This window comes from Agelaius tricolor, unplaced genomic scaffold, assembly GCF_023055355.1.
Source record: "Agelaius tricolor isolate 1412-34295 unplaced genomic scaffold, bAgeTri1.0.p SCAF_61, whole genome shotgun sequence".
Lineage (NCBI taxonomy): Eukaryota > Metazoa > Chordata > Aves > Passeriformes > Icteridae > Agelaius > Agelaius tricolor.
Genome location: NW_027269321.1, coordinates 1,702,542 through 1,726,907, shown reverse-complemented (window position 1 = coordinate 1,726,907; position 24,366 = coordinate 1,702,542). Strand labels below are relative to the sequence as shown.

The window sequence follows — 24,366 nt, the reverse complement described above, 5'->3', positions numbered from 1 at the left end:
GGAGCATCCCTGCTCCCTGAGCTCCTGGAGAGCTGCAGACACTGATCACTGGTAAGGACAGCACCAGGGCCATGGCCTGGGGCTGGTGATCTGGTGTCTCCTTCCTGCTGCTGCTTTCTGCTACAGATAACAGCCTGGTACCAAGGTCTTGTTGCTGAGGTGATAAATGGCTGGGGAGATTCCCTCCCTGCTCTTGTCTGCACAAGTTCTTATGCTCAGCACCAGGAAGGATTGGGCCAGAATGGAGGCATTTGGGGTCTCAGGGCTGAGGCTGAGACAGACAGCCAGGCAGAGCAGCTCCTCCTGGCTGATGCAAACATTAGCCCTGTGCTGGCCAGGCCAGTGATCCATAGCTATGGGTCCACAGTGATGGTGGTGCTGGGTATTCACTGGGAGAAGAGGAGGTGTAAAATGAAGCTTCTGAAGCTGCTTGGGATCCTGGAAGCTGCTCAGACCCCACTTGACCACAGTGGTTGTTTGGCCAGCTGAAGTGATGGAATTTATTGGGGTGTGCAGGGACAGTTTTCTGTGCAAACATGAAGGACTTTCAGGGGGGATGAAATACGGCCTCATAGTAGAAACAGCTGGGCTGAACACTCTTTATTCCAGCTATGAATCTTTGCTCTTAAGAGCAACAGATTCCACCTTTCATTAAACCAGAACTTGTTGTTGTTGTTATTTTGAGGAACAAAAATGACCTTTCTAGTTTATTTCATTAGCATTTTAAATCATCTTGTCACCCACTGCACACATGAAACATGAGATGTTCCCAAAGTGTAGCTCACTTCAGACAGGGAGCGCTGATAGTTGGCAGATTTGTACAGGTGTCCTCATCCTGGGTGCATTGGATGTTATCCCATCCAAGCAGGCAGTTTAACACAAGCAGCCTTTTCACTGAGCTTAATTAACAACAGAAATAAAAACTGTATCTTTATAACAAAGTTACTTTGACATCTACCATCACTCAGCGAGACGTTTATTGTTATGGACACATAATATTGGCTTTTTGCGGAGATTAAAATGGATTTTCTATCTGTGGTGTTAAAGTAACTTTGTTATTGTCTTGGTTTGAAAAGCCAGGTGTCTGCTAAGGAAGGCAGGAGCCTCCCCTGGAATGGAAAATGTAAACTCCCTTCCTCTGAATTGTTATAATTTTGAAATTAAGGAGCTTTCAGGCAAAGATATGGGAATAGGAATAACAGTTCTTTTTTAGGAAAAATTAAAAATATAAATGCAGTAGTACAGACGAAAAAAAACCCCACTGACAGAGTCAGAACAGGGCCTGACACCCTGTGGGTCAGGGTGCTGGCAGCAGTCCCATTCAGTGGTGGCTGCAGCCCTCCTGCAGTGCCAGGTGTGGCTCTGTTGGAGCAGGGATCCTGGAGAAGGGTGGAGTTTTCCTCTGAAGGTCCAGGGCTGCTGTAGATGGGCCTGGGAATCTTCCTTCCTCTGGGAATCCAGTTGGAAAAGGCTGATCCTCTGGGAATGCAGTGGAGAAGAAAGACAGCTGCTCCTCTGGGAATCCAGTTGGAAAAGGCTGATCCTCTGGGAATCCCGTGGAGAAGAAAGACAGCTGCTCCTCTGGGAATCCAGGAGGAAAAGGCTGATCCTCTGGGAATCCTGTGGAGAAGAAAGACAGCTGCTCCTCTGGGAATCCAGTAGGAAAGGGCTGCCTACAGTGTTCCAAATCTCAGATTCTATCCAGGTAGGAATGCTTGGCTCCTCCCCCTGGGCGGAGCATCTCCCAATGCGATGATGTCATTTAATCAGCCATGCAGTGACACTCAGTGGCCCATTACCAGAAGATAATTAATAATTAATGGCCTACTAATGGAACACACCTCCCCAGAGGGAGGATTGGTTGTGGAAGAGAGAAACTGCCCCATGAACAGAAGATAACTGCCCCACCACTGACAGATGGCAAACAGAGCACACACTTATCTTGCAGTCCAGGACCCGTCCCCACTGGCTGCCCCCATTCTCCAGAGTTCATGGTGTCCAGGGAGGCTGCAGCTGCCGGTGCCGGGAACAAACGAGACGGGTCTGGGTTTAGAAAGCTCCAGAGTCCATTTCTGACCCCCGAAAGACAGGGCAAAGGCAGGGCCGTGGGGTTTTTATAGGGTATCCCAGGGCTGGAGTTTGGGTTTGTGTTGGATCGGCAGGAGAAATGTGGCATGCAATATGACTGATCAGCAAGTCTCGAACTTTATTGAGAGTCACACATATTTATATTGGTGTTAATAAAGCTCATACATATTGCAAAGAAGAGCTCATTATTGGTTAGTTACTTATCGGCCAACTACGCCTACTTCTGCATTCTTGTGGTTATTCTGTTGAAACTATTCTTCATATTTTTGGCAAAAGGGCCTCTTCCCTATCCTGTTATTGCATCAAGGGCACAATGTCCTTGCCTTATATGGACACTGACTGCTGACTCCTAGACTTGTCTCCTTCTTGCTTAACCAGCGGTATTATGCCGACGTGACCTTTCTCAGCCAGCCAACTGTCCACAAAGCTCAACACAGGTTTGGGTCAGGGGAGGAGTTCTTAGCAACACAAGAAGGGTGAGATCAAATTCCTGCCTCTTAGCAACAGGGGCACTCCACACAGAATGTGTCCCCAAATCCTAAATTCCCCCTCAAACACCTCTGAAATGGTGGGACTTTAGACATCTTTGGTCAATTTCATTCTCTAATAACACTGATGCTGTTAGTTCCAGAGTGCCCAGGATCCGCCTGGCAAGTCAGCTCTGGCAGGAAGAAGGCGGCTGCCAGGGGGCTGCTTGTGGCCTCTGACAGCCCCATTGCTCAGGGCTTGCCAGCGCCCCAGCCCCTCAGGCCCTGCCCTAGCGCGGCCAAGCTGCCCGGCAGCAGTGCCGCAGCCCCACAGCAGCTCCAGAGCAGCCCCAGGCAGAGGCACCTGGGAGCCCTCAGCAAGGCAGGCAGCAGCAGACGGGCAGGAGGGCACGGATGGCGCTTCCTGCCTGGCACAGGGCTTGTGGCCATCTCCAGGCAGCGCTCTGGCAGGGATCCCCGCAGCTCCGGCCCTGCCCAGCCGCTCTGTGGGCAGCACAAAGGCTTCAGCAGAACCACCAAAGGCCAAGGGCCTTCTGGCCATTTCCCCTTGCCCACTGCACGCCTGGGCAGCTGGCTGAGCACAAGCACCCTTTATCCCCTCTTCCCCTAGGCCCTGCGGAGCCTGGGCAGAAAAAGAAAGATCCTGGCAGTCTGTGTATTAGAACACAGTCTATATTTACATAGTAAAGGGGAAAAAAAAAAAAAAACAAAGAAAAGAACATTCTTGAAGTAAAAGAAAAATCCTCCTGACTCAGGTGGCCCAGCAAAAACAGCTTCTGGGATCAGCTCTCCACAGAGCTGCAGCAGGGCAGGCAGCCGAGCAGCGACAGACAAGGCCGTGTCTTCCATGCCCTGCGCAGGTGATTTCGGAGCCACTGGAAGCTGGAGATGGGAGCCCGCTCTCCTGACTTGAGGATGCAGAGCGTTTGAATTGCCAGGCTTCCGACGGCGAGGCTGATGTCATTTGTTTTGTCTTCAAGGGCTGCAAGAGAGAGCAACAGAGCCACGGTCAGAGGCAGATCTGCGGGGAGCCGAGGAGAGCCCCCTGCAAGGGCCATGCCAGCCGGCTCTTGCCATGGCCAGGAGGGAGCAGGGAGCAAGGCGATCAGGCCGAAGCTGCGGGCCACCAATGGCCCCCGTGGCCCTGAAAGCTCAGTGTGCTCTGGCCACGGGAGCAGAGCCCTCCGCAGCCGGGGCAGGGCTTGCAGCTCCCCCCCGGCAGCCCCCGCTGCCAGCCCGCTGCCCTCACTCACCAGCGCAGATCAGCTGCAGCTCTCGCTGCTGCCCCCTCAGGCGCCGCCCGGCCATGCCTGTGAACACAGAGCCTGTCACGGCGGCAGCGGCACAGCTCCCTGCCAGCGGCGCTGCCGGCGCTGTGGCCACACGGGCTGCTGGCCCGGCAGGGCTCAGCCCGGCCCTTGGCGCACGCTGCCGCCCCAGGGCACGGCTGCCAGAGGGCGGCAGCAGCAATGCCCAGGCCAGGCGGGGCTCCACGGCGCCGGGCCCGGCTGGCGCTGCCGGGGCAGCAGGCGGGGCCGGGGCCGAGCTGCGGCGGGCCGGGCCGGGGAGGGAGCGCGGGCTCGTGGCTCACCCATGAAGCTGATGGCCGCCTCTCGCAGGGGCTCCTGTGGGCTCTGCAGGTAGCGCAGGGCCCGGCGCAGGTGCTCGGCCGCTCGGCTCCTGTCCTCTGCCAGCTGCAGAGAGCGGCAGGAGGGAAGGCTTGGCGCGGGCTCAGCCCCTGAGCCGGGCGCTGCCTGCGCCCAGCCCCGGCCTCCCCTGCCCGCACAGCCCTGAGGCGCGGCCAGCAGCCGCCGGCCAAGGGCTCCCGAGGGGAGGGGGCAGCGGGCCGGCTGCTGCCCGGGGAGCCGCGGTGCCGCCCCGCAGCCCCGCCGGGCCGGGGCTCCACGGGCACCCGGCTCGGGCCCTCGGGAGCCTGGAGAGGAGCCCGCGCGGCCTCTGGCTGCAGCAGCGGGCAGGGGCACAGCTGCCCGGCCCGCACACTGAGCGCCGCCCTCAGGGGCCTTCTCCAGCCTGAGGCTGGGCCTTGCAGGCCCTCCTTACCAGGCACTCGCTGAACTTGCACAGTTTCTGCTCCTTCACCAGCTTCTTGAGATCCCTCCTCTTCATCAACTTGACCGCAGAAAGCAGCGCTTCCCGAGAAGCCTGGAGAGCAGCAGGGACGCGGAGATGGCCCCACAGCCCAGGGCACGGCACCCGCGTCCCCGTGCCATGGCCTGCAGGAGGCTGTGATCCAGCAGGTGCAGGGCAGGAGGCAGCCGAGCCCCCTGCCAGGGGGACAGCAGCAGCCCACGAGTCCTCACCTCTGCCACACGCTGATTCTCATCATGGCAGTGGAAGAAGAGTGCAAGCAAGCTCTGTTGTACAGGGATTTCCAAAGGTTTTTCTCTCTCTTCCAAATACTCCATCATGTCTCGGAAGAGTTTGATGGAGAGCAGCTGGACCTGGCTATTATCCTGTAGGAAAATAAAAAGAAAAACTAGCTCAGCATTGGCTCCTGCAGGCCCCCCTGGGCATAGGGCTGGAAATGCACAGGGCACACAGTTTCCAGGCAGCAGCCGGTGGCTGTGGCTGGGGGCACAGAGCCTTACGTGGTCAAAGAGTGGCAGGAGCGCCTCAGCCAGCTGCAGGGCAATGGGGGTTGACATCAGAATGTGTGATTTGTGCAGGAATAGAAAACTGAGTGTGATGAGGGTCATGCCAGCTATCTCTGCATCACTGTCGCACAGTAGGTCCATGAGGCTTTGGGTCAGGCTCCACATTCTTTGGGCCTGTGCGGAACACAAGTCTGTGAAAGGCCATCCTGCTGCCGCAGGGCCCAGAGGCCAAAGGCCTGTCCCGAAGCACGCGGGCAGCTGAAGCGGGAGGCAGGAGAGCTGGGAGCAGCTGCCCCAGCGCCCCAAGCCCAGGCCAGGCCAAGTGACTGCGTTCCCAGCGCAGCTTCAGCCACCGCCCCCTTCTCACCATTGAGGGATCATCAATGAGCTCCAGCAGGGCCCTGAGCGCCAGGCGACGCCTCTCCCTGCACTCGCTCTGCAGGTACCTTGAAGAGACCTTCACAACACTGGCACCACATTCACTGGCATCCAGGCACTGGAGGAGCTGAAAGGCACAGGCCAGTGATGGGGGAGCCGGCCGGCAGGAGCCCGGAGCCGCACAGGGCTGGGCCCAGGCAGCAGCAGCAGCAGCAGCAGCAGCAGCAGCAGCAGCACAGGGCGCGGGCAGCGTCCCAGGTGGCTGCGGCTCCCAGAGGGCAGAGAGCTGGGAGGCAGCTCAGCCAGGCAGCGCTGCACACCCGGCTCACCTCCACAAGGAACGCCAGGGCGGGCAGATCCCAGTGTGGCTCCTGTGTGCTGAGCAGCCAGAGGAGGTGGAGTGCAATACTGGAACCCAACCCAAGACAAGCATGGCGCATCTCCCTAGGAGGGCGAAAAAGGGACCAGGAACCTGAGCAAATCTCTCCAAGGACAGGCTGGCAGAGCCTGCTGGTCTTTCACCACCGTCCTGCAAGGGGACCTGGGCCCTTTAGGAGGTGTCTCCTCCTGTGCTCTCTCCCCTGCCAGCCTTTTCCAGTCTGCTTGGCCGACCCTCGGTGACAAGGCCCTGTGACCCAGGGCCACAGGGACTGTGTGGGACAGCCCGGGCACAGGGCACAAATGCCGGAAGCAATGGGAAGAAGGGGAGTCTCACCTGGCCAGCAGACCCACGGCATAGTGGCGGGTGTCAGCACAGAGCAGCGTGTCCCAGCCACGCTTGCGTTCCACTGACACCACCACCTCCTTGTACTGCTTTCGGCAGAGCAGGGACTTCAGGGTCTGCACTGCAAACCTGTGTGCACAGCAAAGGCCAGGTCACCCTGGCAGCACTGGCTCCTTGGCAGGCCACGTGGCAGGGACAGGAGGACTGGCATGGAGCACCTGTTGGGGCTGGTGGCAAGGCCGTGCTCTTGCAGGCATTCCTTCCAGAAGGCATCGACCTCCTCTGGCATCTCTTCTGTGCTGAAGAACACTTGGAAGAGCAGATGCACAAATAGCTGGGGGAAATACGACGTCACTACACGTGGCACATGGGGCTCCTGGAGCATCTTCCACATCACCACGGTGGCCTGCAAGGGACAAAGGCCCCCGAGACAGCGCTCAGTGCCCAGGTGTCCCTGGGGCAGGGCCCGAGCAGGGCAGGGAGAGGCCCGCAGAGACCTTGGCAGGGGGAGCACGGGGCCTGGTGGGCCTGAGGCTGCCCCTGGGCCAGGTTTCAGGCCAGCGCCTGAGGCAGGGAGATGCAGTGGGGGAAGGAGGATGGAGAGCTGCTGGAGAGGCGGCCTTGGGGCCAGCAAAGGCCACTTGCTGAAACTCACAGCCAGGCCAAAGACACCCGTTTTGTCCCCATCGGAGGTGCACGTGCTGTGCTTGGGCCAGCTGCCCAGCACATCCAGGAGGATCAGCAGCACTGGCTCTGCAGTCCTGGACGAGCACATGATGGTCTTCCACATGGAGATGGCAGCTCTGAGGGGTTAGAGCTCTGTCTCAGGGGGGTCTCAGACACAGCACCGTGGCCTGGGCATCCCTAGGGGCCCGGGCTGACCGCCGGCTCTTCCTCTGCCCACTGGGCCTGGCCAGCAGCAGCCAGGCAGCCCAGCCCTGTGGGGACAGGCCCCTGAGGGATGGCAAGGGAGCATGGCAGCAGGCTCGGGGGCTGACGTGCCAGGGCTGGGAAAGGCAGCAGCCAGAGGGCCCTGGAACTCTCTGTTGCTCAGACACCTGGGCCAGGCGGTACAGGGTGATGGGCTGGGGAGGCCTGAGCCCTCTGGGCAGGTGGGCCCCATACCTGTCACAGGACGGGGCCGCACGCAGGAGCGTCACCACTGCCTCACCCGGGTGTGCTCTGGTGAGATTCAGCAGGGCCTTGTCCAGCCTGTGCTGGGCAGAATCATTGGCCAGGAGCCATCAGTGAATGGACCTCACCATGGCGGGCACCTGGAGAAGGCACGGGGAGACTTGGAAAGCTGCCAGAGGGAGTGATGTCCCCAGGGTCCCCAGAGAAGTGCTTCCCTTGCCAGCGCACTGCCATGGCCTCAAAGGCTCCCAGGGACCAGCAGGCGTGGCTGGGGAAGCCACGGGACTCATGGGGGAATTGAAGCCTGGCCCCAGGCTGCTCACTTGTTCTGGCCTGGCAACAGCCTTCTCCAGGAGCAAATCCAGCAGGGCGGCACTGGTCTCATGACTGAGGAGCTCTGAGTGAGCTCTGAGCCCAGCGCCCATGGTGCTGGTCTCTTCCTGCCCAATGCTCCGGATAAAGTCGCAGACGAGCTGTAGGAGAAGGGCAAGAGGCCGGGGATGTTGCATGGAGCACTGCACACACGGTGCTGGGCTGAGCAGGGACAGCAGGCCCAGCCCAGGTGGGGGTGGCTGCAGGTACCTGCGCTGTTCTGCGGAAGCGGCCACGGCTGGATTCCTGCTCTTGTGTGCGCTCCAGGGCTGCATCTGGCAAAGAGCAAGCGCAGCCAGAGCTGAGGGGCTGCGGGAGAGGCCGGAGAACAGAGCCCTGCACTGCCCAGGCAGGGAGAGCCCCGGGATGCCCCAGGGGATGGAGCACGGCCACTGCGGGGTGTCTGCCCGGCCCCTCTTCCTTCCTGTCCATGGGCATTTCCCCAGGGGATGGCATGGCATGGCATGGCATGGCATGGCGCCAATTGGCTGCAGGCTCCAGCCCTGCAGCCCAGTTCTTCCACTCACCCTCCTGAGGTGGATGGAACGGCACCACCTCTTCTGTCTCCTGTGCTGGGGCAGCTCCAGGGCCTTCTTCTTCCTCCTCCTCCTCCTCCACCCAGGCCAGCTTGGGCACTCTCGGGGGTCTCTGCTCCATGGCTGTGCCTGGAGCTCCTTGCAGGAGAGATGCCTTGGGAAAGCTCCGGGGCACCAAGTCCCACGCTCTGCCCTTGAGGGCAGCTGCAGAATAGAAGCCTCAGGAAGGCCACAGGTCAGCGAGTCCTGTGCTCTGGCCTCGAGCTCAGCTGCAGGAACAGCGCCGCGGAGAAGCTCCGGGTCAGACGGGAGCGAGTGCGCTGTGCGGGGGCTCCTCACGGCACCGCTCTGTCCCCTTGTGCCCCGTTGCGTGTTGCCAGCAGCCGGGCAAGCTTCTATTTCCCACGTGTCACAAAGGGGCCTTGGACACCGGCTTCCGTTCCATGGCACGGTGACCGTGCTGCAGCGTGCCACCCAGGGCCCTTGCACACACTGCCTTCTGCCCCGGGGCCGCCCCCGGCCCAGCCAAAGTGGCCCAGCTTGGAAGGAATCCCTGGCCCCAGGTGTCTGAGACAGCCCGCACAGGATCTTTAGCAAGGGCTCAGAGCATCAGCAAACGCTGCCCGGCTCTGCGGGCTCAGTCCTATCCCCATATCTTTCCCTGAGAGCATTTGAATTTCTAAATGAGAATCATTTGAAGGGAGGGGATTGACATTTTCCATTTCACAGAAGGCTTCTGCCTTCCTTAGCAGACACCTCTCTTTTCAAACCAAGACAATTGTTTATCATCTTGCAGATCCGCACTTGCTGGGCAGCCCCGTTTTACACCCAGGGCCTGGAGAACCATTCCCAGCAACTGGGAAAATCCTAGCTGCTCCATCCACCCAGAGATGAGGTCTCCAAATTTGCCCCGAAAGTGGCTCCAGCTTTTAGAGGCCAAAAATAGCAAGTCCCAGTGACTTGATGATAGTTTTAGCCCAGAAAGCCCTGCAGCTGATGGCACACTTGACAATCAGCAGGGGACACAGCTAGGCCAAAGCCCAGAGCTCTGCCGGGAGCCTTTCTCCTCAAATACCCTTCAGACAAACCTCCATGCAAGTCAGTTGGGAAAGTTTCTTCAAATGATCCATTTCTGGCACCACAGAACTGCACAGGGTTCTGTGAAAGATTCTAAAGCAGCTGCTCTGGTGTCCAAGAGCCAGCACAAAGTGTCTTTGACACCTATTTGTAGCTAAATTGCACTTTGGGTGATTTGAAGGAGTTTGGAAGGAGCTAGAGAGCGGACCTCTGAGTTTTTCAGATGATGCCATTGCTTTTTCTTCTCTTCTACATAGACAGGAAGGGTGAGTTGGGCTCCCATCTGCACCGCATGGCTCACAGGGCCTCAAGACTTGTAGTTACAAGAGCTTTGAAGGATTTCTTGGTCAAGAAGACATGGCCAACAAGGATATTTATGTTTTGGAGCCAATCCTTCAAGATTTCGTCTTACGGACTCATGCTCTCGGGGTCTCTGGCTGGTCAGAGTGAGCCCGAGATAAGTTCCAAAGTCTCTTTTCCCAGCCTGGTGCTCAAAGAAGGAGTCAGAGCTCTTCATTTCTGGCTCTCAAGGTTGTTTCTTGTATCTTATCTATAAAATTCTTTCTCCTGTCCTGCCAAGGTCTGCTCAGCAAGACATTCTATGGCATTCTGCCTGCCCCAGGGTGGTGTTATCTTTTTATCCTAAAAACTACCTGTACAATATTTACAATGACTTTCCAATACCCATCACCTATGTTAGACATTGTGCTTCTACTCTAAACCAAACTGAAAGTGCCACCATCACAGCAGAAGATGGAGGCCAAGAAGAAGGAGAAAGGCTGGACATGCCCAGATTCCTCCATCTTGCCCCCTGTAGCCCCATTCTAGAAACCCCAACAATCTATATTTCACCCTGTGATAAATTCACTATCATTCTACTTAAACTTTCATGGCTCGCAATTCTTCATGTAAGGTTGTTTTTTCCAAGGGCTAAATCAAAGGCACAGGGGTCTTGGGCTCTGTGCCAGGGTCTCTGAGCGCCCTGGGCAGGGGCTCGAGTCCTCCAGGGCAGCCAGGGGAATTTCCTGGGTTCTGACAAGTAGCCCTGTTGTAGTCCCTGCGTACAAGAGTTTCCTTGATCCCTTTGATGCCAGAGAGCACCAAGAACTTGAACCTTGCTGGAGTCCAGCCCTGCCTGCCTATCATGGAGAAGAGGGAAAAGATGAAGAACCTGGGCGGTGGTTGAGCCAAATTGACATTTTTCCATTTCTGATTTCCTCCCAGCTTTTGCAGCAGGGCAACAACCCCATCACTGCAAAGCACTTCCTTTTGCAAGGCACACACTGACCTTGGTGGAAGCTCAGGGCTCTTGAAGGGGCTGCTGCAGTTGGCAACAGGAACTGTTGTTGAATTTTTCACGTTGCTTAACCCCCCCTGCCAAATGCCGTCAAGCGGTTGAGGAAGGAGAAAAAAGATTACCCTGGAGGAAGGGAGGCCAAGAGCTTGGAAAAGGAGGAAAGAAACGCTCCAATGATGACAATGACAAAAAACCCCAATTTATTTTTGACAGCAAATGAACACTGGCCGCCCTCCAGCCCTCCCAGCCTGGCAGGCCGAGCGGTGCCGTTCCCATGGCATGAGGTGCTGGCAGCCTGCGGAGAGAAACCAGAGAGCCACGGTCAGTGGCAGCAGGCTCCTGTCCCCCTGTCCCGCCAGGGCCTGTGCCCGGGCCAGGCTGCTGGCTGTGCTCAGAGCCCAAACCTCCTGACCCATTCTCTGTTTTTAGAGAAGGGCAGCGGGGCAGGCCACGTTCCACCTCCTCTGCTTAATCCCGGCACAGCAACCTCCTAAGCAGCTGCAAGAGCGGGATGCCCGTGTGCCCGCTGCCGCCTGCCCAGAGCCCTTCTGCCAGCCGAGCTGTGGAGCCGGGTGCCCACCTCTGCGGAGCTGCTGCCAGGAGAGGAGCCGATCCCAAACCAGGTCCTCGTCCTTCTGGAAGGGGCTGTCCCTGCAGACCGTGGCCCCTGGGGCAGCGCTGGCAATGGACGCGCTCCACGGACGCTGCAGGCGCTTCCCCGTCCGGTCCGGGCACCAGGTGTAATCCTCCTGGGAAAAACAAAGAACAATTGCACGAAAGTCAATTCAAAACAAGACCTGGAAACAAGAAAAAGCACAAAGCCTGTCACCGTTTCATGGGCCTGAGGAGGGTCTGACCACTCCATGTGAGAATTAAACCTGTCCACGGGTGGGGAAAATCCCCACCTCTCCCGCCCATAAACGCACCCCTTCCTCAAGGGCCTGCAGAGCAGACCAGCTGGGGCACGGCTTCGGAACCCGTCCCCCTCTGCCGCCCCCATCCACATGGATGGATGCTTTTGTCAGGCTGGCTGCCCCCGCCTCAGCCCGTGCCAGGCTGGCTGGCAGAAGCTGTCAGCAAGGCCAGGAGCCGGCTCCCCTTCCACAACATCCATCCCCTGTCCTGCCAAAAAGCAGCTCGGCGGCCGGCGGAAAAATTAATATTCCCCAGCGCCGCCGAGCGGGGAACCTCTGGCGCGTGGCCAGGCCGAGCCCTGCCGTGCCTGGAAGCACCAGCATCCCCCCGCCCCTGCGCCGGCTGGGGACTCATCTTGATTCCATCGGGGCGCAGAGCGTGTCCTCCAGGCAGGGGCCGCAGCCAAAGCCAATCGGCTCTGCCCCGCCAGCGGCCAGCTCCAGGATGGTGTTCCCAGCTCCACGTCGTGCTCCAGAAGAACGCGCCAGCTGTGCCTCGGCTTGCGGGGACATCACGATGCCATTGAGCTGCAGGGGGATGTTTCCCCTGTCCCAGTCCGTGGCACCTTCACCCCACTGCCACCACTTCTCCAATGGGACGGGCAGCACGGAGCTGCTGCCTCCACAGCTCGCAGGGACCAGCGGAAGCAGCATCTCCTCGGCTGCGCTCTCTCCTCTGCGCCGCGGCCGCAGGGAAACGCTCCGGGGTTTTCTTCCAGCGCCATGAGACGCGTGCCGCTGCTGCTTGCTGGGCTCCTGGATCTCTGCTGTCTCCTGGGCCAGGCAGGGCTCCTGCAGCCAAGAATGCTCAAAAAGGTCCTCCAGTGCTGGCCTGTCTGTGGGCTCCATGCATAAACACCACCTGATGAGGTGTTGGCACTCTGCGGAGAGAAACCAGAAACCGCCGCTCAGCGGGACAAGGCTCCTGTCTGTGCTCTCCCACATTCCACAGTGCCCAGGCCACACCAGGAGTGCTCAGAGCTGCAGCCAAAAGCTTCCTATCGATCCTCTCTTGCGGAGGACACCAGCACAGAGGCACAGGTGCCACCTCCTCCAGCTAAGCCCAGGAGATCCACCTCCTCACCAGCTGCAAGAGCAGGACGCTTATGTGCCAGCCGCCCCTCCCAACCCCGTTCTTCCCCTCGTGCCTTGAAGGCGCATCCCCACCTTGAGACACCCGGGGCAGGAAGAAGAGCTGGCCCCGGACGATGTCCTCGTTGGTGTGGAAAGGAAGGTGCCCACAGAGCAGCTCATAGAGCAGGATGCCCAGGGACCAGATGGTGGCTGGCTGGCCATGGTAGCAGCCAAAGAGGATCCACTCCGGTGGGCTGTACTCCAGCGTTCCTATGGGATACGGGCACAGCTCATCAGGCCCATGCTGCTCCCTCCCTCCCAGCCAGCTCCCGTTCCACAATAGCCAGCCCCTGCCCTGCCACAAAGCAACTTGGCTGCAGCTGGCTGAAGAAGGATTCCCCCTCCTTCCTTCCCTCCTTCCTTCCCTCCCTCTTCCCCCTCTGCCAGCCAAGGGAGGAACTTCTGCTGCCCAGCTGGGCCCCGGCATTGGGCTCACCTGACATCCGGGTGTAGAACGTGTCCTGGAGGATCGTGCCGCAGCCGAAGTCGATGAGCTTCGCCTCGCCCGTGGCCAGGTCGACGAGGACGTTCTCGGCCTTGATGTGGGGGTGCAGGACGCCGCGGCTGCTGCAGTGCCCCATGGCCTCCAGCACCTGGCGGAACAGCCCCCGCGCCACGGGCTCCGTCAGGAACCGCCGCTCGTGCAGGAAGTACCAGAGGTGCTGACAGCGCTGCGGACGCTCCGTGAGCAGCACGAAGCCCTCGGGCACCTCGAAGCAGTCCAGGAGCCGCACGAAGCCAGGCCGCGACACCATCCACAGCAGCGCCAGCTCCAGGGGCACAAGGGCGCCCTTGCGCTGCGGGGGGACCGCGATGCCGTCAGCAGGGCCGAAGCTGCGCCGCGCCTCGGGCAGCTCCTGCCCGGCCCCGCCGCGGCTCGCCATGGCCCGGCCCGGGGCGCTGCGCGGCCCCCGCTCACTCCACGCTCGCTGCCCTCGCAGCGTTCCGGCTGCCGCCCTGCCGGGCCTCGCCTCAGCCCCACCCGGCACGCCCCGCCGGCTCCTCCCGCTGGCCCCGCTCACTCCCCAGCCGCGCCCACTCCGAGATGCGCTCCCGGACACTCGCTTGATGGCCGCCTGCGAGCCAAGGCCAGCGGCGGGCTGAGCTCATCGCCCGCCGCCCGCCGCCGCCCTCCGAGCCGGCCCCGTCTCTTCCCGGGGCGCCATCGGTGAGGCGGGGACCGGAGTAAACGCTGCCGCAGCCGCCGCTGCCCAGCAGCGGGCCCTGCCGCTAGAGCTGCTCTAGGGGAGGCCTCTCCGCCCATGCGGGTGGCACCGCGCTGCCGCTCTTCTGCCCGGGGCACCCGCCCGCCCGGCACGCTGCTGCTTGCCGAACCGCCCCGGGCTGCGGCGGCTCGGGGCCGGAGGCCGAGCTGGCGAGCGGCCGAGCTCGGAGCAGGGCAGCTGCCGGCCACGCTGTCAGCCACGGGGCGGGAGCCGGGCGGCAGCGGGGCGGCCGCCGGCGGAACCGCGGCAGGGGCTTCGTTCGGGTCCGGGGCCTCAGCTGGGGCTGGGCCAGAGCCCGCGCCAGGCGCGGCCAAAAGACCGCACTGCTCCGCCAGCACCAGAGCGAGCGGCTCCTCCAGCGGCGCCACAGACAGGACGGAGAGAGCCCGGCCGAGGCGGAACCACGGCGGGCCGGGCACGGGCGGGCACGGGGAGGCCCCGCCGAGGGGCGCCTTGCGGGACGCGGCATCAGCCGGGCTGGGAGAGGCGGAACACGGACGGCACGGCCCAACACGGGACGGGAGTAGGGTGAGTGTGAGAGGGAGAAGAGGATGGGGAGCGAGTGGGAAGTCGAGTGGAAAACCAATCAAGAGAAGCGCTGCTGCTGCTGCTGCTGCTGCTGCTGCTGCTGCTGCTGCTGCTGCTGCTGCTGCTGCGGAGCCGCCGGAGCTCGCGGCCGTTCCTCTATTGCCCGGGGAACCCAACGGAGGAGCCGCCGCGCGCCCCAAGGAACGAAAGAGAGAAACAAACAGATCACACCCCAAAGCCATTCCTATTAGAGAAGCAACCAAAGAAAACAACGTAGCAATAACGAAGACTGTTGGCTTCTGGCTTCTTTCTTCTTTGCATGAGACCAAGCTTTTCATGGGGAACAATTGCCTCTTGTGACAATTTTGCCAGAGTGGACAGGAGCAGAGCATTTACTTTTCAAGTAGAAAAGGGAAATCGTGTCAGTAATGTCATCTCTTTTCATCCTCTGTTGACACAGTTGCAGGCTGCCAAAAGACATGGTCTGCAGTGTGGAACTTGGGGCCAAGTTTCTTTTTCTGCCAGAGGATGAGGAGGGGAAGTATCCCAGAATCATGGAGTCGTGGCATGGTTTGGCTTGGAAGGGATCTGGAAAATCCCATGGCTGCAACTCTCCTGCTGTGGCTGGGGATCCCTTGCACTGGACCGGCTTGTCTAGAGCTCCATGCAGCCTGGCCTTGAACACTGTCAGGGACGGGACATGCCCGCCTTCTCTGGGCAACCTGTTCCAGGAGAGTCTTTTTTCTGAATCCCTTACCTAAACCTAATCTCTCTCCATTTGGATCCATGCTCCCTTGTCCTGTCCTTGCCTGCCCTCGTACAAAGTCCCTGTCCCGCTTTCTTGTGTGTTGCCCTCAGGTACTGGAAGGCCACAGCTGGATCAAGGCTGGGTCTCTTTCCCAGGCTGAAGAAGCCGAGCTGTGTCAGCCTTTCCTTGCAGGAGAGGAGCTGCAGCCCTGGCACCATCTGGGTGTCCCTGCTGGGCCCCTGCTGCAGCGTGTCCACGTCCTTGCCGTCCGTGCCGGGGAGCCCGGCAGAGGCGGAGGCAGCGCTGCAGGTGCAGGGTCAGCGGCGGGGAGGAGACCCGGCCCTGGCAGCGGCTCCGGGAGCAGCGATCGGCGCTGGGCCGCCCGCACTGCAGAGAGCCGGGGCCCTTGTGCCTGCCCTTGTGCCCAGGGCGCCTTTCCCCGCCGCCCGCCCGCCCGCCCGCTCGGGGGAAATGCCCCCTGTGCCGCCCCTCAGGGCCGCCCCTCGCCGCTGCCCCAGGCGCTCCCGGCGCCGCCTGGAGGGGCCCAGGCCTCGGCCTCACCCTGCTCAGCCCGAGGCCTGGAAAAGCAGATTCAAACACCCACCCAGAAAGTGCCCCAGGATGCCAAGGTCAATCTTTTGTCACCAGCACGGCTTTGCTATCAGAGTCTGGATGGGAGTAGAAAATCACCAGGGGAAAAGAGCATGAACAAGTTCTGCCTTGGCACTACCTCAAGCTGTGGGGTACCAGTTGTTGGTTTCACTGGCTCTGGATTGAAGGCACTTGAGACAGTAATTCATGTTCAGACTCAAGTGTTTATTATTTCTTATCAGTAAAACAGCCTCATTACTGGGAGTTCAGCAGCTTTTCAGTAGAAGGCACAAAATGGCCCACAATCTCTTGTTCCAAGGTCTTTTAAGACTAAACTATCCAATTAGGAACTGACACCTAGATTATTTTCCCTTTTAACCCAATAACTGATCCCAAAGAGCCTGCAATGTGGAATTTCTGCCCAATTACAAAAAGCCACCCAAACCCATGAAGAAGAAGGAAGAAGCATGAAGAAGAAACCCAGGACGAAACACTGTGCCTTCCATTTTGCTTCCATCCACAACATACTAAAAATCCCAAAACCTCAATTTCTCAGAGTCAGAGTAGACCAAAGCCCAAAAACTGGAGGTGATAAAAATGGACTAAAACCACAACCAAGGAATCTGCATCGCCCTGAAATACCTTTCCCCTTACATCAGCCTGGTGCATATTCATAGAGCCTCATGCATACCCATAAACTACTTTACATATTCCAGGAATGATTTTACGTGGCCCCTCCTTGGGTCTGCCTTTTCAGAGCATGTGTGTTTCTTGGCTGTGGTTTTGGCTCCTTCTCTTTATCACCTCCAGGTTTTGGGCCTTGGTGCACTCTGCCTTCAGACGGGGAGTGCTGATAGTTGGCAGATCTGTACAGGTGTCCTCATCCCATGTGCATTGGATGTTATCCCATCCAAGCAGGCAGTTTAACAGAAGCAGCTATTTCACAAGCTTAATTAACAACAGAAATAAAAACTTATAACAAAGTTACTTTAAAAAACAGTCCCAGCCCATATTTGATCCCAGTCTGTGTGGTCCTGATCCATATGGTCCCAGTCCCTGGGATCCCAGTCCATACAGTCCCAGTCCATATTTGATCCCACTCCAGGCTATCCTGGTCTGGAGGGTTCTGATCCACACGATCCCCATCCATGTGATCCCAGCCCATATTTGATCCCAGTCCGTATTTGATCCCAGTCCGTATTTGATCCCAGCCCATCTTTGATCCCAGTCTGTGGGGTACTGCACACACTCCCAGGGTCTGGAATTCCAGTTCCCAGCCAGGAAAAAATGTTCCTGCCCTTGAACTTCCTTCCTATCCCCGCAACAAATTGCAATAAAATTATAAACAAAGAAATAATAATTGAACTTTAAAAAATTATAATAAAAATAAAATATAAAAATCTCAAATCTTCTTTACAATACTCCAACAGTGATTCAAACCAAAGCAACAACTATTACTATAATATTACTAATGTATATAAATAAACAAATTATATATCAAGAAATACCTTTTGAAAATTTTAACTCTATGACTAATGTACTTTAGATAAAAATATCTAAAGAAACTACCAAGCAATCTAACACACCTTAGTAAAACAATTCATATTACAAATATACTAAACACAAAAGCAAACACCACTACAATTTCTCAGACATTTCAACCATACAATTAAACTTTAATAACATCCTTAAGTACTCCAAAACAATTAAAATTATTTTTAAAAGGTTTATTGGGGGTGCGTGGTTTTATTTGGATATTGGTTTTTTAATTGTTAGAGGCTAGATGATTTAAAAAATGGGACTTTTATAAGAATTGAATCAGCTGAGAAGGTGGCACTCTGCAAACAGAACTGACTGAAAATGAACAGGACAGAAATCACTAACTCTGAAAGTTTTATTTGCTATCAAATACAACCCACACACCCAGCCCCACACAATCCCAATCCCATTGCTCCAAATTGGGATCCCACTTCTCCCAGTCCCCTTCTAACCCCATCTCACCCTGGTGGCTGTGGAATGGAGAGTTTAGCATGGGATTGAGGTTTTTTGAGGAGGGAACAAGGAATTTGAGGTAGGATTGAGCCTTTTTGGGTTAAAATTCAGTTATTTTCAGTGGAATTTGAGTGGTTTTGAGGTGACAGATTCATCCCTCTTGGCTTTTGGAGTGGAAACACATGGAGAAGAGAAAAAAATTCAGGCCAAACCAAAGGACAAGCAGCCAGGTGTGTTCCCAACATGGATCACAGGGAATGTGAGTGACCAGGGCTGTGCCCAAAGTGCCTCCTCCAGTGGGGGATGGAGCTGCAGCAGCGCACGAAGCTCTTCCTGCACTTGGGGCACTCGCAGGGCTACCCTTACCGGTGCCTCCGTTGGTGTCGGGTCAAGTGAGAGCTGCAGGAGAAGCTCTTCCCACACTGGGGACACTCGTAGGGCCTCTCCCCGGTGTGGATGCGCTGGTGAAGGACGAGGTGGGAGTTGTACTTGAATCCCTTGCCGCAGTCGGGGCATTGGAAGGGCCTCTCCTCTGTGTGAATCCGATAGTGCCGGAGGAGATGGGAGCTGGTCTGAAACCTCTTCCTGCATTTATCACACTCGTAGGGCCTCTCCCCTGTGTGGATGCGCCGGTGGGTGACGAGGGCGGAGTTGCGCTTGAATCCCTTCCCACAGTCGGGGCATTGGAAGGGCCTCTCCTCTGTGTGAATCCGATAGTGCAGGAGGTGATTGGAGCTGGTCTGAAACCTCTTCCTGCATTTATCACACTCGTAGGGCCTCTCCCCAGTGTGGATGCGCCGATGGGTGACGAGGGTGGAGTTACGCTTGAATCCCTTCCCACAGTCGGGGCATTGGAAGGGCCTCTCCTCTGTGTGACTCTGATAGTGTAGGAGAAGATGGGACCTGGTCTGAAACCTCTTCCCACACTTGGAGCACTCATAGGGCCTCTCCCCAGTGTGGGTCCTCTGGTGGCTGATCAGGCTGCAGCGCTGGCTGAAGCTCTTCCCACACTGCCCACACTCGTAGGGCCTCTCCCCAGTGTGGGTCCTCTGGTGCACGATCACGTTGGAGCTCTGGCTGAAGCTCTTCCCACACTCCCCACACTCGTAGGGCCGTTCCCCAGTGTGGATCCTCTGGTGCTTGATCAGCTCGGAGTTCCACCTGAAGCTCTTCCCACACTCCTCGCACGTGTGGGGCTTCTCCCCATCATGGAGCTGCTCATGGAGCACCAGCTCCGAGCTCTGCCTCCATCTCCGGCCGCCTTCCCGGCCCAGGCTGGCTCTTTCCCCCTCACATCCCCGCCATCTGCGTTTGCAGCCCCTCCTCGTGCGGCATCTCCGGGCCTTTTCCTCCCCGTTGGCTTCCTGCGCCGTGGAGCTGCTCAAAACGGCCTCTGCCACCAGGTTCTGCCGCGGGCATTTGTCCTCCCTGCTCTCCATGCTCAGCTCCTGCTCTGGGTGAGGAAGGACAAGGACAGCATGGGATTTGCCTCCCTGCCACAGGCAAGGGCAACGAGATCCCCCCAGGCCGTCTCTGGGGACGCACTGCCCCCTCTTGGCTCTCCCCATTTCGGGATGCCGGGGCTCTTTGGGCTCCCGGGCTCCCTTCTCCCCTCATTCTCTGCTCTGGGCTGCAGCGGCTCCAAGGAGTCCCCCCTGCCCCTCTCCAGGCTCTTGAGGCTCCCGCCAATGGCGGCGCTCCCCCCTCTCTGGCCTCCCCACTTTGGCCTCCTGGGGCACACAGGGCTCTGCTCCTCCAGGCTGCCTCTGCCGGCAGCCGCCACCGCCACGCCCCGATGTCCCCCCGAGGGGCCTTTTCCACTCAGCCTTGGACTTCTTCATTCTCCAAACATCCCCCCAAAAACACAACCCAGGGACCCCCCGGGATATCCGGGCCGGGCTCCCCCTCCCAGCTCACCGGAGCCATGGGGGGGGCGATGATCCCACAGGTGGGGGCTGCGAATTCAGGCAGGGCTCGAGACCGCGTGGCTCCCGCAGCTGAGACTTGATCCGCCTTTGTCCCTCCTCTTCCTCTTCCTCCCGCTCCTCCTCTGTCCTATCTCCTCCTCCCTCTCCTCCTGCCCTCTAACCCCACCTCCTTCACTGCTCTTTCTCCTCCCGCTCCTCCTCTTCCATCCCCCCTCCTCCTCCTCCCCTGTCTTATCCCCGCCTCCTGCTCCTCTTCCATCCCGCCCCTTCCATTCCTTCTCCTCCTCCTCCCCCCTAACCCTGCCTCCTCCTCCCCCTCCATCCCTGCCCTTCCCTCCCTCCTCCTCCTCCCCCAGCAGCAGCCACACCCTCGGTGCCCCGTTCCCGCAGCCCTCGCAGCCCGCGGCAGCAGCGGCCATGGAGCCGGGCCAGGTCGGCATGGGCAGCGCGGGGCTCTCGGCTGCTCCCAGCCGCTGCGGGCGGGGGGAACCCAGCCCGGGCCAAAGGAGAGGCAAACTGGGCAAACTGGGGGCACATCACAAAGCTAAGGATGCAGCAGAAAATGGAGCTGAAAGAGTTTCTTTAATATTAACTCCAAACGAGGAAAAACTGAAAATTCCAAAGTTTAGGGAAGCCAAGAAAAAAGAATTAAACAAGATAGGAAATGAGCAAGATAAATCAGGGAAATAGAAACTTCTACATGGAAGACAATTACTTAATAAAATGTGCTTACTAGGAAAAGATTAGAAGACGTGCATCAGAAACCCCACTGGCGTACTCAAGCTTTGTGTGATCATTTTTAAAGGAATTTTGGGTGCACTGGGATTTTTGGTGTAGCAAAGCAAGTCACTGAAAGATGCTTAATTTGCCAAAGGATAAATAAAAAGGTGATGAGAAAAACAGCATTAGGAGGTCATGAGTTAGCTCGTCGACCATTTCAAAATATCCAAGCAGAAGTTTGGATTTGTTAGGTTCTGGATTTATTTGGAAAAAAAACCATTTAATCTAGAAGAAAGAGAATATGCCATATGTTAGACAGGAGATTTTAGGAGAATAAAAATCTTTGAAGTATCAGAAACACCCGAGGAAAAAACCAAGAAAATAAAAAGGGGAAATGAAAGGGAGGGGAACAAGAGGAAAAGTCAGAAAGAGAGTGGGATCCTCTGCAGCTCTTGCCCCCTCCGTTGGCGGCCGAGGCGCCTGTCCCGGGTCCCGGCTCGCTGCCCGCCTCAGCTCCGCCTGCCCCGGTTTCCATCCCAGGTGCGGGCTCACTGCCCAGGGCAGCTCCACCTGCCCCGGCGCTGGCGGTGAATTTGTGTGCCCTGGCCCCACTGCCCGGCCCGCGGCCGCTCTGCCGGCCATGCTGGGCAAGATGGGGTTGCTCTGTCCTGCCGCGTGGGCCGAGGTCACCGCGCCGACCGCACCGAGGGCGGGTCCCAGCCATCCCATCCCCGCCTGCCCTGCCCGTGCCAGCTGCGCTGGGCAGCGCCGCTGCTGCTGCCGGGGTCTCCCACCTGCCTTTTCTCTGCCGGGAGCTGCCGGATCAGCCGCCAGAAGCCATGTGGGGGCTGCCCACGCTCCGGCTCGGCCTCCACGGGAAGATCCCCCTCTGGCGATTCCGGCAGCAGACCCTGCCCACACTCCGACCGAGCCTCGGCGGGATATCCTCCCCTGACCCCTCCTGCTCTGAGTTACGTCCCCTTGGTAACCACAGCTCCGGCTGTTCAGGGAAAATCCCTCTCTCTACAGGAAGCACCTTATCGAAACACTAGGAGCTCAGTTAAAAGGCAGCCCTCTCCAAATTCTTTCTCAAAACACGGGAGAAAGGCTACAGAAGGTAAAAAAGTGAAAGAGTTAGATGAAGGGATTGCTCTATTGCCGTGAAGAGAGGTTCCCATGGCAGGGATGCGCTGCCCCGCCCCGCGGGAGCCACCGGCGCCCCTGCCGGCCGTGCCCGGAACTGCACCCAGGGGGAAAGCGCCGCGGCCGAAAGGCCGGGACCGGCTCCGGGCTCTGTTTGTTGTCACTGCCGGAGCTGTTGATACACACTACTATTATTATATTATACACACTAGTAAAGAACCGTTATTCCTAATCCCATATCTTTGCCTGAGAGCCCCTTGATTTCACTATCCTAAAAATTAAGAGGGAGGGGCTTTGCATTCTCCATCCGAAGAGAGGCTTTTTCTGCCTTCCCAAGCAGACGCCTGTCTTGTAAAGCAAGACAAGCACCCACAGGCACTGAGGGGGGCTGCAGGAGGGGCAGAAGAAGGCCCTGCAGCACTTGGGCACAAAGGCCCAGCAGGTGAATGCAAGAAGGGAGCAGCAAAAGGCCAAGCTGAAGGCAAAGGCCAGGGCAGAGCTCCTACAGCCCCTGAGGGATCAGCCCCAGGGCCCAAGGGGGCCCCAGCACCCAGGGCACGGCTCGGCCACAAGCACCCGGCAGAGGCATTGCCCTCCTCGGCAGGGCACAGCCCACCCAAACAGCCCCTGGCAAGGAATCAGGGCTCCGGCTGTAGGGCACAAGGACACTGCAAGCAGAGACAGCAGCACCCTCAGGACCAGCAAGTCCAGCCCGTGATGGACATGGATTGGCAGGGCTGTCACAGCTCCCATCACACCAGGGACCCTCCACACTGGAGCCCTTGAGAACATTCAGGTGGGTCTGCATTGAGAGGAGGCATTTTCTGATGGACACAGGGGCCTCTCAATCTGCTCTGAATCTTAGACCTAAAGGGGAAAATAGTAAAGGAATATTTTAATTTTTAAGGGAATGAGTGGGAAAGATGAGCAGGTATGATTTGTTCAACCACTATTAGAAGCTGTGGGGGATAGGTTTGAAATAAATGAATTTCTTTTTCTTCCTCCTGTGATTGTAATTAACTAGGAAGGAGTTTGAGAGCTGGATTTTAATACTGTAAAAAGGGATACAGAGGCTAGTTCTGTTGTACCTCTGTGTCAAAAGTCTGACAAGGCCTATGCTGAAGTGAACCCAGAAGTGTGGGCAGCCCCAGGGAAATACAGAAAATTAGATATGGAGCCTCTACAAATTAAAGCAACCAGGACAAGCACTACCCTGTTCCAAGAGAGGGAAGGAAGGGCTCACAGCCTGGTATTGAGTCCCTGTTAAAGGCAGGGCTTTTGGAGCCAAGGATGTCTCCCTACAACACTCCTATCTTGCCAGTCAACAAACTGGATGGATGGACAGGAGGAGGAAACACAGAATTTTCAAGTGTTAAAATTAAGATTAACTGAGGCGAGTGGCCTGGGCCTTCCAGACAGGGAAAAAGAATTTGAATTATAGGTGGACGTTAAACAGGGTCTTGCCAAAGGAATTCTTGTGCTAAAATGTTTAACCCAGTGGCCAGAGAGCAGCCTCATTGTCTGCAGAATTGTGCAGCCACAGCTTCCGTGGGAGCAGAGGCCTGAAAACTGATGACAACAGGAGGATCTCCTAGAGTTCAAGTCTGGCATCAAGTTAAATCTTTAACAACCAAAAGAGCCTCTCAATGGATGAGCAGGGCTCGGTTATTACAGTATGAAACTTGTTCAATGGCACAGGAGGATTCAGAACTGAGGACAGGGCAAGGGTTTAACCCAGCCTCCTGTTTGAACAGCCTGGAGAGGGGCTGGCAAGGAACCCAGGACTGCACTCAAGGGACAGAGCTCCCGAGCCAGGCTGGGAGAGATTGATGGGACATTCCCTGGCCTGAGGGAGACAATGTGTTTGTGGATGGCTCTGCAAGGGCAGCAGAAGGGAAAAGAGCTACAAGACAGGCTGTTATTAAGGAAGGGGAATCAGACAAAGCGCAGGTCACCGCCCCATGCTCAGCTCAACCCGCGGAGCTGTGGGTGCTTGTAAGAGCCTGGCACTGAAATGCCCTGAGCAGGAAGGCTTCAAAATCTTCTGCTGACACCATGGCACCTAACAGGGGGGCAAAAGCAATTCTGACTCCTTCAGCAAGCACTGGATCACTTATTAACCTATTGCTAAAACAAATAATTCAAAGAAAATGGATTGTGGAAGCAATAGATTCAGATGGGGAACTCATTTTAGAGGAAAGACCCTTCAGGGGGTTATGGCAGCTTTAGGAATACAATGGGACCTCCATAACCCCTGACAAGCCCAGAGCTCGGGTTGGGTAGAAAGAATGAATGGGGAAATAAAGAAACACCTTTGGAAGCCGGAGATGGAAACCAAGATGCCATGGGTACAGCTTTTGCCATTGGCTTTGGCAAGAAAAAGAGCCAGACCCAAGGCAGATATTCAATTATCTCCCTTGGAATTCATGTCTGGAATTCCTTACCTGGGCAATTCTCCACCTAGTGCAGGGTGGAAATAAGGGATGTAAATGTAAGGCAGGCTGTAGCCAGGATCCTGTCTCCTGTGGAATCTCTCCCCCAGGAAGCTGGGCTGGCACAGAGCCTGCCCTGGGACTTTGCTGTTGCCAACACCCAGCCAGGCCATCGGCTCCTGCCTAAGGAGTGCAAAGCAGCACCACTGGTGGCCAAGGGGCCCACGCCAAGTGTCCCTGAGGCCAGAAACAGCCGCCAGCACAGCTGAGCACGGGGGGACCCCTCAGCCTGGCCTCAGGG

General features: G+C 57.5%; 1 long non-coding RNA gene and 1 pseudogene across 1 annotated transcript in view; one reads left to right on the top strand and one right to left on the bottom strand.

Moving 5' to 3' along the window:
* The window catches only part of LOC139605232 (uncharacterized), a 59,387-nt gene extending 39,546 nt beyond the window's left edge, over window positions 1-19,841 (bottom strand). Inside the window, exon 1 of the long non-coding RNA XR_011684296.1 lies at window positions 19,760-19,841. This is a non-coding gene — a long non-coding RNA (uncharacterized lncRNA). The remainder of the gene's footprint in view (window positions 1-19,759) is intronic.
* LOC139605190 (zinc finger protein 850-like) overlaps window positions 1-24,366 on the top strand; it is a 273,898-nt pseudogene that overhangs the window by 164,090 nt on the left and 85,442 nt on the right.